Genomic DNA, 12,603 nt, shown 5'->3' on the forward strand with positions numbered 1-12,603 from the left:
TGTAAGGATAAATAATGCCTGAAAGAACATCTGGTGTTAACACATCTGCATAGGGAAGATAACTCCAAACAACCAGCAGACAGTCTAAACCAGCCTCCTTTGGGCTGGGAGTAAGCCTCCACGACTTCCAGATCAACAAAGCTGAACATAAATTTACCCTGGTACATTTTCATGCATAAACCTTAAACAACCTTCCTCAACACCCAGTTGCTGAAAAACTCAGTAGCTAGTCCCCATACTTACCAGTTTTATTTGAAAGTTCAGGTATTTTGGTGATGTCTATAGTCAAATAGTAAGAATCTATTAATTATTTCATCTTTTTTCTTCTATTGAACCACATCCACTTCTTGTCCCAAAACTATGGAAGATTCTGAGGATTAAAACCAAGAATATGAAATGACTGTACTGCTAACAAATTGCTTCTTAACTTACATTGATTTGTTTGGGGTAAAAACCATGAATCCTGTTTTCCTGCTTCCGTTTTCGTACATCCTAAAAATGTAACAAAAGCAGGTTTTAATTTAGAAGTTTATAATTAAACTTAGCTAAGTGGATTATAATGAAAGATGTTCCAGCAAGGGAGCTCAAACTGATGCATTAGGACTACATTAAAGAAAACACCAGAGAATATACTTTCCATCAGTAGAATGACTTTAATTAAAACAGTGATAGAGCAGAACTGTTCTGTGAAACGACACTGCTGTTACATCTCCTTCACTCTAAGTATGTCCAATGGATTCTATGGGAACACACTTGACTTTCAATAATAAAGAGTATATGTGACTTCAGACTTTTCTGAGGAACCTAGTTCAGAAGATTGGTTAAGTGTAGTTGAAGCAAAACTTGATTAATTTGCACAAAAAATATGTATGGTTTATACTCTGCCAGAAGAGCAGGGAGATTTCAAAGTCAAGGTTTCAAGAGTTTGTGAAAGGCACCATCCTGATATTCTTCAGCTGCATGATCACACAGCCACTTACAGCCCTCATGCCCATGGAGAGCAGAATGAACCATGCTCAACAACCAAGGAGCACCCTGACATTTCCTTCTACAAAAATCATTCAGTGTGACCCAGTACGCAAGTGCCCAAGTGTTATCCAAGCCTTGGACTTCTCACTGGTATTTAACAGCCACGGACCTTTTGGTGTTATATCTTAGCACTCAGAGGAGGCTAATTTACCTTCACAAATGTTCTTCAAGCTATTATCATACTCCTCACAGCAGGAACAAGTACAGAGCAATTAAGATCAAAACGCTCAAGACTGTCAATAGGTTTCTTTTGTGAACTCGGGCATTGATTTTTTTCTGAGCAGCAGAACATGGAAAGTGTCCAATAACTTTTAACTAACCTTTTCACACCGCTTGTGCACTTTCATATATTTAATTAAATACAAGAAAGGCTGTAGCGACTCAAACCAAACATCCACAAAGTCCCAGATCCTGCCTCTGACAGGAGAGCGATGCCAAATTCCCAGGGTGCAGTATAGGAACAAAGCATGCATAAACAACACTTCTCACTACACCTTCCCAGCCTCCAAAAAACTGTGGCTTCCACACCTCCTGAGTCAGAAGGGCTTTGTATCTGACAGCCCTCTTATAAAACTTAGGGAGTCGCATCCTGAACCTATGTAAGTTCGGGGGTTTTTTTAGTATAGGTTATGTGTATAGCCTATATGCACCTACACCTGGATGCCTCCTCATGGCTGGCTGGTCAGCCAGCACAGCAGAACACAGCCCAGAATAAACTCAGTCATGTCTCCTTGCTATAGCACATCCTTCCTGTAACAACAAAACTTTATACCTTTGATGGAAAGAAAGTTTCTTTTTGTTTATTTTTCAATGGATAGATAAAAGTTTGAGTCTCTTATCAATATGCTGTTCTGCTGCAGCTTTTATCATTGGCACTGGATGAAATAAAGGTCCTTTTGAACACAGCTATATCTAAGAATTGCTGTCACAGTTGCATAGATCTTGGATTACTGTTAAATTGCAATTAAGCAGACAAAGGGAAAGGGAGCTGGCACCACTTCCAGCGCCATTTCAGTAAATGCTATTGCAAGTTGTTGTTCAAAGAGGATTACTCTCACTTCACTGGCAAAACACTGCACATAATGCACATTCAGCAGTATAATACCACTTGAAAACCAGTATTTTAAATTATTTTCCTTTAAGAGGCAAACCTGGAAATCAGACTCAGCAGAGAACAAACTCCCTACTTTAGCAGCATGACCATCCATTCACATGGCAAACAACAGAAATCTTCAAAGTCACCAGTTACAAGTCAGCAGAGTTTCAAAAAAAAAGAAAAAAATGCCTCATAACCTCTGCTGCAGGAACAACAGCAGATTTTCCTAGTATTCCCATTAAAGTGCTTTCAGTTCACAGAAATTAAATTGCTTTACTGCAGTGATTTTCTTCTGCATTCTGATATTACATTATAATATTTGACATTAATACAGCATCATGGGCTGTAGGTCAGACGGGATTTTTTCTCCTTACTGGAACACGGCCACCACACAGAGTTTATCAATCTTAAACACAAGGTCAAAATAATACAATCAAGTAGCACCAAGTATATGAGCCCAGCAAAGGCTTAGGCTCTGCTTAGTAGGGAAAAGACCATCTGCTTCCTTGCCCCAGGACTGGCAAATCTGAAGCTTATCTCCAGCTTAAATTGTTATAATTTTACACTTCTATGGAACAACCAGAGCAATCCAGTGCATGCACACACCCAAGCATCTGACCAACCAAATTAACTAGATAGGCAGGAAGATGTTACAGTTTTTAACTTGTTATTCAGTTCTGAGGAAGAATACGTGGGGTTCAGTTTTGAATCTCTAAGTATTGGTGAGTATGATTAAAACAACCCCACTCTTGTACACATAAATATGCAGAAGCCAACTTCAATACTTCTTGAATGTATAAAGCTTTCCTTCTGCTGTAATACAGTCAGAATAATTTCTTTTCCACAATATTCATACCTCTATTTGTATGTAGTCGTTATTATTTTGCCATTTGCACTACCTCTAGTCTATACCCAAATGAGCTAATATGAAGAGACACACACACATCCAGAAGATAAATTCCATTTCAAAAAACTCATTTCCAAAGTGCTGAAATAAACATTTATTCCAATGCATCCTCTGTCATCAGCTGTTTATTTCAGTGCACCAAAGTACAAACTCATAGGAAAGGAAAAAATATGAAGCACAATGCAATGAAACCACTATACCACTCCAGAAACACACAGGCTCTACGGAAGAGGACAGTTAATCAAACACCGACACTGTAGTTCTTCATTTCCTATCAAACATCACCAGCGAAGTCCTGTGATGAAGTCTCCTACAACCAAGGCTTCATCACTTCTGCAGAATAAAACCCTGTATGTCAGGTCCTGCGTAAGAATATGTACTTTAAATAATTACATAGAATTGTCAAAATAAATTAATCAAATATATTTTGTGATGCCTGACTACTGATTCATTCATTTTCCTTCCATTCACTTTGCAACGGATGTCCCAGTCATTGATGCCAGTTGGCCCAGGTAGAGTAATAAAAGGGTTAACAAAAAAATGATATTACTTTAAAAAAAAGAAAGACATGGTGAAGGCTGAACACACAAGAGAAAAATGAGTGACATTGGGATAAAGAACTTCTAAAAACTGCTTCTGAACGCACGCTCAGATGCCAACATGCACATGCTGCGCTCTGAATCCAGCTTTTGCTAATTGCCATACAGACTTACTCGAACACACCAAGAGTAACACAGGGTAATAACAGACAGCTTGTACTGAAAAGTAGCATTTGGTTTTTAGGCGGGATTTATTTTCAGAAACTCGCAAGCTACAGCTTATACCAAACTTCCTCATGCCACCATACGAGGGTCTTCAGGGAAGGCTTCAGAGACCTCACTTCCCCCCCTGCAGCAATAGCACCCAGGAAAAACATGCCTCCACAGAAGATGCACACATCAGCCAGGAGCTCACACAATCACATCACATCCCTTCTCCCGGAGCGGAGGAAACACCAGGCACACGCTCCGGCTCACAGCCTGGCATTAGGATGCATGCCTGAAACTCAGGCATTCCCAGGCACTTTGCAGGAGACACAGAACCAGGTGGAGGAATATGTTTTTCATATCAAAAACCATTAACATCTGCACATTTATTTAAAAGTGGACTTTTTTTCACCCCAGGATTAACTATGCATGACAACAACAGAAATACCAAATTGCCATAAGGGCAGCTAGAAAGACTGATACTACCCTTTAAACCAGCTGAGTAAAGCTATATATCTATTTAAAAATTTTGTCATTGTTACCTTTTTCATTCCCATTTCTTTTCCCCTGTTATAGTCACTCACTGTATTTTATCACATTGGAAAGTCTAATCTCTTTCAGGTGAGAAATATATTTGCCCCAAACACAATATAATATGATTCACACAGAGGTCCCTGACACTATTGCAGTATCAATACAAAAAAATAATCAATGATATCAACCGATAAAAGCCTTCAGTATAATACTATTTCAGCAAGGTCAATTGCCCATGCAGGTTGTTCTTACCAGAGTTCAGGTTACATCATTGGTCCCATCATCCTGACCTTCCCTGCTGTCATCCCCATTACAGTTCAATTAACAGAGGAGTCCTGCAGTGGCTTGATGAGCATCTGCTGCCTCTACCCGGCAGTAATTCAATAAGGATACGCCATAGGAAGAGATAATGAGAAGTCAGCCCAGTTGTTCTGTCTCCCCTCAGGAGAGCAGATGAGTTTGGTTTACGGGAAAGAGCGTGACCTATGAAAATTATCAGTTAATTTCATATTTCAAAGCTTCGATGTGCTCCTGGTAACTTAAAGTATTCTCTGGTTTCTCTGATGGTGCAGCCCACAAGGATCCAGAATTGGTTTTCCTGGTGGGTCCCTGATTAACAACCCTTCCCACACTGAAAGGATACATCTTCCTGAAAGCATTTTCTCTTTGCCACTTCTACCACAGGAACAGCTTCTACTCCTGCATTCAGCAGTGGTAGGTCTGAATTGAAAAATTAAACACCTGAGCATAGAAAATGGGCCAAAACTACTACCAAACTAATTCAGACACAATGAAATTCACACCAGCATCAAATCTGGGTGAAAGACTTTCACAAAGCCATAATCTCCTAGGTTCTCCTATGCTGCAGATAGTATCAGCCTGCGTTTTCTCTCCCAGCCCCACAGAACACTTACCAATGTTAAATAAATTACCAGTGTAAAGTGAAGTGACTACCTCCTCCTCACTGGTGCCCAAATTCCAGTTCTCCCTCCATTTCCTTCTGTACATTAGAGTCCCCTCCCTTGACTCCCACCTATCCTCTCCAACTCTCCCGTTGCTTTAGGAACACCTATTCCATTACTAAAAACCCAGAGCCACCTACAGCCCCTTCACCTCCGACTCCACCACTGGCTGTCACAGGGACTATTCAAGGCATGTGGCTCTCCTCTAGAGCTCGCTCTTTCTCCCACTGTTATGGATCAAACAGCACTGGAAACAAATTTCTCTGCCTCCACTCTTGAGATTTCCAGTTTCTTCTACTATTTCTCATGTTTCTCCTCTGCTGAGTAATGATGACAACTACAGTCTTCTTCCTACACAGCTTCCACTGATGTTCAAACTTTGGCCAAGTCCTCTCTTACCCAGATTTCTTTGCACCGACTACAGCTTCTAGGGTAGGATGTATTTTGCCTTGTGATTGTAGCACACTCATCAGTTTTGCAGCCTTATTGCAATAATTTTATTCACAGAAAGAGGCATTTTCAACTTGATTTCAGAAACAATTTTCTATTTTATGTCTCCTTAATATCATTAAGGTGCAGATTTAGTGAAGAAGAGGACGGGCATGAGAGCAGAAAAAAAGAAGACACATTTCCTCCTTAGGCTCTGCTTCCATAACATGGTCAGTGATTCACAGTGAATTTACATGGTTGCACAGTGCTGTATCTCCACATTCACAGCTTAGTTTCTCTCAAGATCAGCTTCATTTGAGACACACCCTTTCCCATCACACAATTATTTGCATTGCACTGAGGACCGCTTACTTGCTCTGACCACGCTTTTCTATGAGTACAGTCATCAGGTCTGCTCATTCCTCATTCATAGGATAACCCAGGTTAGCAGGTCCCTACCTCAGGAGGTCTCTAGTCCAACCTTCTGCTCAAAGTAGGATCAGATAGCTAGGAATCACACGAGATGTTCTACATTGCCCCCAACTTTTTTATTTTTCTTCTCCTTCCCACCAGAAAGCTTAGTCTACCACCTCACACCAACGGATATCAGATCTCAAGTTGTCACTCACTTCTTGCAAGTCCTACAACCAGGCAGTGTTCCCCCATTTCAATATAATTCTCTTTTCTTTATTCACTTCTGCCACGTCTTTCTGCTCTTCGGTTTAATCATCTGCTGCACATCTACTCCTGGCTACCTTTTCCTTAATCCTCAAACCCCTTCCATCCTCTGCCTCTAATTCTTTCCCATACTAAACCAGTTGATTTCTCCCAAAAAATAACAGATACAATTTTATTACATTTACGACCTCTCCTCTGCTTGATTTCTTATCCCTCTTCTTACCCTACAACATTTTGTTCCTTCTGACGAGCTCTTTCTTCAGTTGCATTTCCCCTCTCCTATTTTCTAATTTCCTGGGGCCATTTTCATGCATCCTACACTTTTCTCCTCTATTGTTTTCTGCCTGGTTTCCCCCACACACACACTCTGGAATAGCTTAGAGAGGAAACACTCCCAACATACTACATTATATCCAAAATAGGACACTATAACAATTTTAGAATTGCAAATAATCAGCATTTAAGAAATGCTAGAATTAAGGTTGCCTTGCAGGAATGTATTAAGATAGTCAGGTTTCATGATTACATCTATTTTTACCGTATTACTAAAGTCTATATTAAAAACCAATCTATCTTTGACTTCTTTTGCTTTTATCTATTCATCATGCTTGCTTTCAACCCTCTCTTAAAGCCTTACTCATTCACTTCTGTGAAATAAGCAGAAAGTACCTGTAAATATCCAACAACTGCAACTAACAGAAAATGTTATTTACTTCACTCTTAATAGTTACGGGTACCATTGAAAAAAAAAAAAAAAAAGAAAAGAAAAAACACAACAGATTTTTATTTAACTATATTAAGTTAAATAACTTAAAATTTGATAAACATACACTGGACTGGTTTCCAACTGGCTGAAGAAAGAATAGAGTCCATACAACAAATGTTACCAAAGCAGTTAGTGATGTTCACTGGATACTTCTGTTTTAAAGCTGCATCTCATTATTAATAGTAAAGTAAAACATATATAGTTAGCCATACTGGGCACAGCTGTAAGCTGCAAGCAAGGAATATAGAACAGTGTTTCAGGGGAAGCACCAAGAACAACTCATGGGGTGGCAAGACAGGGGTTAACAGGAGTATTTTAAGAATTCAATATTCAGCTGCCAAAGTTCTCCATTCCAATTGCCGCTACTGGGCTTGCATTTTGTCCATTGGAGTTTGTGACTGTTAGAGTACGCTAAAATTAAAAAAAAAAATCAAACATAGAAAACCACATTTTTCATCCTAGTCAAAGTAAACTTGTCAGACTTCTGAAGGTTAATATATTTTACTGCCCATTTTTTTTCCCCCACATACTTCACTTTCTCAATTAGGTGAATTAATAAGTCAACTAATGCATAAAGGCTTTTGCAAAATCATATACAGATGGCTGTTTACCAGACTTTAGCCTTCATTTTCTGTGTGTTTTAGAATTCAAATAAAAATTGAGTCAACCTTCAGGAGAAACTGGTGCTGGCAGAAGTTCTCTTTGTGGATTTACACTCTGAGAGATTAACACCTTCTGCAGTGAAATGGCTGTACTTTAAACTAAATAAAAATCTCTGTTGATAGCTTCCAAGTCCGATACATTCCTGCTTGCTGAAAGTATTTGGGACTGCTACTATAAACACTTTCAATATCAAAATCTGCATCCATTCCCAGGCTTGTATTCCACGTTACTTGACCTATTTTACCCTCCTCTAGCATTTTCTTGCTTCAGAAAGCTGGGAATCTGAACTAAATACAGGATTTGATAGTAGCAGTAATCTAATATATCTGATTACACAAACAAATCTAAAATAAAATTATAATTTAAATGGCAGAAGTAAATATATTGCAAGCCCTGGGCATTTTTTTAAACATTGGTCTACCAGACAATATTTGGCAGAGGCAGCACAAGAGCTGGGTCATAATTTTCCGTATATTATTTTTTTTCCTTATGTGGTAAAACTAGCGGGAAATTGGGTTACTACTAGAGTTAGAATTCCATTTACTGTGTAATTTTTCTTCAGTACATGAGTCTTTTTTTAAAAGGTTGCAATTGCTCTGAGTTATACAAAAAGATTGATCTGTAGAAAGTGGAAAATGTCTCCTGTCCTACTTTCGACACTGGGATTTTGTCGTGCCAGCAACTGTTTCATAGGATCATTCCATCTCTAAGATAAAGGAAAAAAACAGATTATTTCCTGTCCTGTGGGAAGAATTTTCACTGATTTACAGGAAAATTCACATTTGCAAATGTAAATACACTTAAAATCATGGGCTATACTTTTCCTCTATTTGTTACTTTTCCTACTAGACAAAATTAGCAGTGATTTGGACTCAGTGTTAATGAATGTCGAAAGCAACTTGGCATTCTCTTGCCAAGGACCTCTGTAAACTGCAGTTCAGCAAAATAATACAATCTTCTTATCATGTGTAAGAGCTCAATTAAATCATCATTTTAATATAATCCTATTTAGTAGTTCTCACGTTTTCTGTTCTGATGCTAGTGATGTCAATGCCTTAAAAAACAAAGAAGCAAAAATACAGAGGTAGAAGGGAAGGATAGGAGATGGGAAAATGTAGCTTCTGTTTCACTGAAGATCATTTGATGGGAGGGAGGGGAAAAAGGGGGAAAAAAAAAAAAAAAAAAAAAAAAAAAACACAACAAACTCAAAGAACCCAAAACCCAGAATCATGGAAACAGCTTACAGCAGAACAAACAGTTTTTCTGGACCCCAATCCACTCTGACAAACATTCAATGAACTGTGAATTGAGAGAGATTGCTCTAACCAAAGGCTTTCAAGCAATTTTCAAAAGTTTGTCTGCTTCCAACTGCAACACTTACTTACAGGTAAACACCTCACTAAAGAAATCAATTATTATTATGACAAACATTCAAAAAACTACACAAGAGAGCTATAGCAACACCCCTCAAATGCATGCAGTTCTTTATACCAGAGCGACTAATCTCCCAAAGTGCTATGTAAATTGGCTAAACTTAAAAGTTACATTTAAAATTATCCTCAATATCCATTACAAAAGAAAGGTGCCTACCCACTGATAAAACTACCCACTGATAAATTAGCAATTGTAATAAGGGACTGTGAAAGCTAAGGGTAAATCGGTTGTTGTTCCTAATTTCTCTTTATTTTAATCCAAAACTCTCCAAAAGGCAAGAAAAAAAAGTACAGCAAGAGGGTGAGCAAAAAGCTTGACTGCCATATAAAACATCTAAAAATAGTGTTTCAGTATATTTCCATACACTGGAAGTAGCAATGAATATTATCTATATAAATCTATTTCTAGCAGAAGTTTTCAGCAGCATCTAAGACTTGAGAATCAATTGTAAATTTGTGTTTTATAATAATCAATAGGAAAAAGCACAAGTCACACTTACACAATATGCAACATTTAGCAGGAAGCTACAGCCATGCATTATCTCATACAAAATATATAGAGACATTATTATAAACCATATATTTTTAATTTTATGGAATTTATTTGGGAAGAAATTGAGAAACTGCTTTTAGCATATCACTTTATTTTAACAGTTTTGTTAGTGATGTAAGACTTTGCCAGGACTGTGGATCCAGAATGCACATGTCTAATCTGGGTGGTCCTGATGCCTCTGTGGGCATAGATGGCACCTATACACACAAAAGTATACACACAAAAAAGATGGCACCTATAGACACAGGCAGTCAAGAGAAGTGGTTGAGTCACCATCCCTGGAGGTATTTAAAAGACATGTAGATGTGGTGCTTAGGGACATGGTTTAGTGGTGGGCTTGGCAGTGCTGGGTTATTGGTTGAGTTGATGATCTGAAAGGTCTTTTCCAACCTAAACAACTCAATGCTTCTATAAAAAGGGAGTGTTTACCATGCAGATCACGGTGATGTGCAAACACCTTCAAGCAGATGAAAAGCTGTATTGAAATATCAATGCATAACCTACCTTCAGATGAACCAGCTGTCAGTAGGAGTGAAAAAGGCAGGTTCATAACTACACTAGACCAGAGAAGAAAAGCTGTAGACTCCTTTGCAAACACCACCTTGGGAGAAGGTCATCTCACCAAAGCCGTGAGGACTCTCCAAACTCAGATCTCTGGTGTCAGTACACACTGAAGTGGCTGCCACTTTCAACACTTGGTAGTCCCTGGACCCCATGGGAATAAGTGACAGATGTCACATCTCCCAAGAGTGATGGGATGATAGCACGTTCTCAGGAGGGGAGGAACTGACAGCCAACTCTGAAGTGTTTCTCTTGTTTGCTAGCAAGATCGATACCTGGTGTATCAAATGAGAAAAAGCATTTAAGCCATGAGGGAACATTATACAGACACGGATAGACTATCTTATATCAAGAAAAGAAAGATAAAGAGGATTCCCTTCTCTTTTTCAGAATGAGGCCAATTACTAACAGATATTTGAATGATGATCCTGAGAAGTGACTGCATCTCTAACAAAACTTCTACTGGCATCAGAACTAAATTGATCGAAATTATCTTATTCTAATATCAGTTTGTCTTCCAGGTAATCAAAGCAGCATTGCATTCAGCCAGCAACATTTCTAAACAATTCCCACTGCGAACTGGTGCACTGAGAAAGGCTGTGAGACCCAAATTACTGCACAGCCACAAAGGTGAATGTAAGATGAAATATGAGAAGAAACCTGCCACAAGAAGTCAATTATTTAAAGAAAGTGCCTATCCATGAAGCTCACCATGGAAAGCCTATGTAATATGGAATTACATTCAATGGGGCCCAGAACAGAACCTGGTTAAACAAGAAGGGAAAGAATAATTAGAAATTGTTGAAGTGGTACCTACAAACAAGCAAACAAAAAAAACCCATCAACCAAAAAAACCCAAAATGACAAACACACCTACTTTTGTTTGGTTTTTTTTTTTGTTTTTTTGGTTTTTTTCCCCGGTAAAAGAACAGAAGAGCCACCATGCCTTAAGCAAGCCCCTTGCTGGACCAGGTGATGCCTGGTGGGTGCAGTGGCAGAGCCACTCTGACTTTCTATAAAGTGCATAACTTGAGAAGAAACCTCACAAGGCCTCTCAGGTTTGCAAGTGCCAGAAAAATGGACACATACCAGCCCCACCGGATCTAATCAACTTTTACCTGCGTAGTTTTTTTTCTTGGCACCCTAACGCATGCTAGACGTACCATGCACACTTCACTGCAAAACACTGAACCTTGACATTTCAGTGATTTCATATAGAACAAAGGCTTCAATTTTAGTGGTATTTCAGTGGATGCTTTACGCACTCAAAATTATTATATAGACACTGAAACACAAGAACACTGTTCATTTTCCTCACTTTCCCTCTTTGTTGTATTAAATATCCTTGTTTATTAATGCAAAACAACCTGTAGAGGGACATAAGTCAAAAGTACCAACTTTTTCTTTTTTTCTCCTCCCATGAGCTGCCAGCTTTTTTCTCTCACATACCACTTCTCATCAGAGAAGAATGAGGAATAGCTCTGAGAGCTAAAAATAAACACATTATTCTATGAACCCAGGTTCATTAGGAATGAAGTTACAGTACAGCTGCATAATTCTTTCTGCTTTTGTACATTACACTTTTCTAAGCATACCCTCACCCAAGCCTATACCCTAACATCTCTTCAAACAAACCCACCAGAAGCTGCTTAACGTATATCCATTTCAATAGAGTGGTTCTTGAAAATTCAAAATCCTTTCAAAAATTGTTTACTACTGTTTTATTAGTTTCTGAACAAATGAACAGATACCTGTTTTCCTGCAAACTTATAAAATTTTATTTTCTCTAATAAATACTGATATTGTTTCACTAGGTCAGTATACACATCCAGCCTAATTTCCTGCATTAAACAGGGTAAAGCACCCTCCTGAAAATATCTGCATCCAGGCTATAACTTCTACTTAAGCTATGATATGTACTTCAGATATGGATATGACCTTGCTTTGAAAGTGTCAAGAGTTAAGGAAAAAAAATATTTTATATCTATATAAGTTCTTCTTGTAGCCAACCATCATTTAAAGCTATAAATTTGAATCTTAAAGTACTAAACAAACAAAAAGGTATGTAAGCAGTGAACCCTGTCCCTTCTCTAACTTTTCATTCCAATATAGTCATATGAGTCTGACTACCAAAATAAAAAAAAAAAAATCACTGTAACCTTTTTAGCAATACTCTCAAATGTGAACAGTGATCTCAGGTGCCCCTTACAGGACACAGTAAATGGGCTGGGATTGCAGAAAGCAGG

General features: G+C 38.4%; 1 protein-coding gene across 5 annotated transcripts in view; it reads right to left on the reverse strand.

Annotated features, from left to right (window-relative positions):
* The window catches only part of THSD7B (thrombospondin type 1 domain containing 7B), a 370,445-nt gene that overhangs the window by 277,943 nt on the left and 79,899 nt on the right, over window positions 1–12,603 (reverse strand). Inside the window, exon 4 of one of the 5 annotated variants that reach the window (XM_042808456.1) lies at window positions 433–492. The exons of the other annotated variants lie outside the window; for them this stretch is intronic. The gene's annotated coding sequence lies outside the window, so the exon portion shown is untranslated. The remainder of the gene's footprint in view (window positions 1–432; window positions 493–12,603) is intronic. 5 annotated transcript variants of the gene reach the window in all.

The sequence above is a fragment of the Tyto alba genome, unplaced genomic scaffold (genome assembly GCF_018691265.1).
Source record: "Tyto alba isolate M040663 unplaced genomic scaffold, T.alba_DEE_v4.0 Super-Scaffold_7, whole genome shotgun sequence".
NCBI lineage: Eukaryota > Metazoa > Chordata > Aves > Strigiformes > Tytonidae > Tyto > Tyto alba.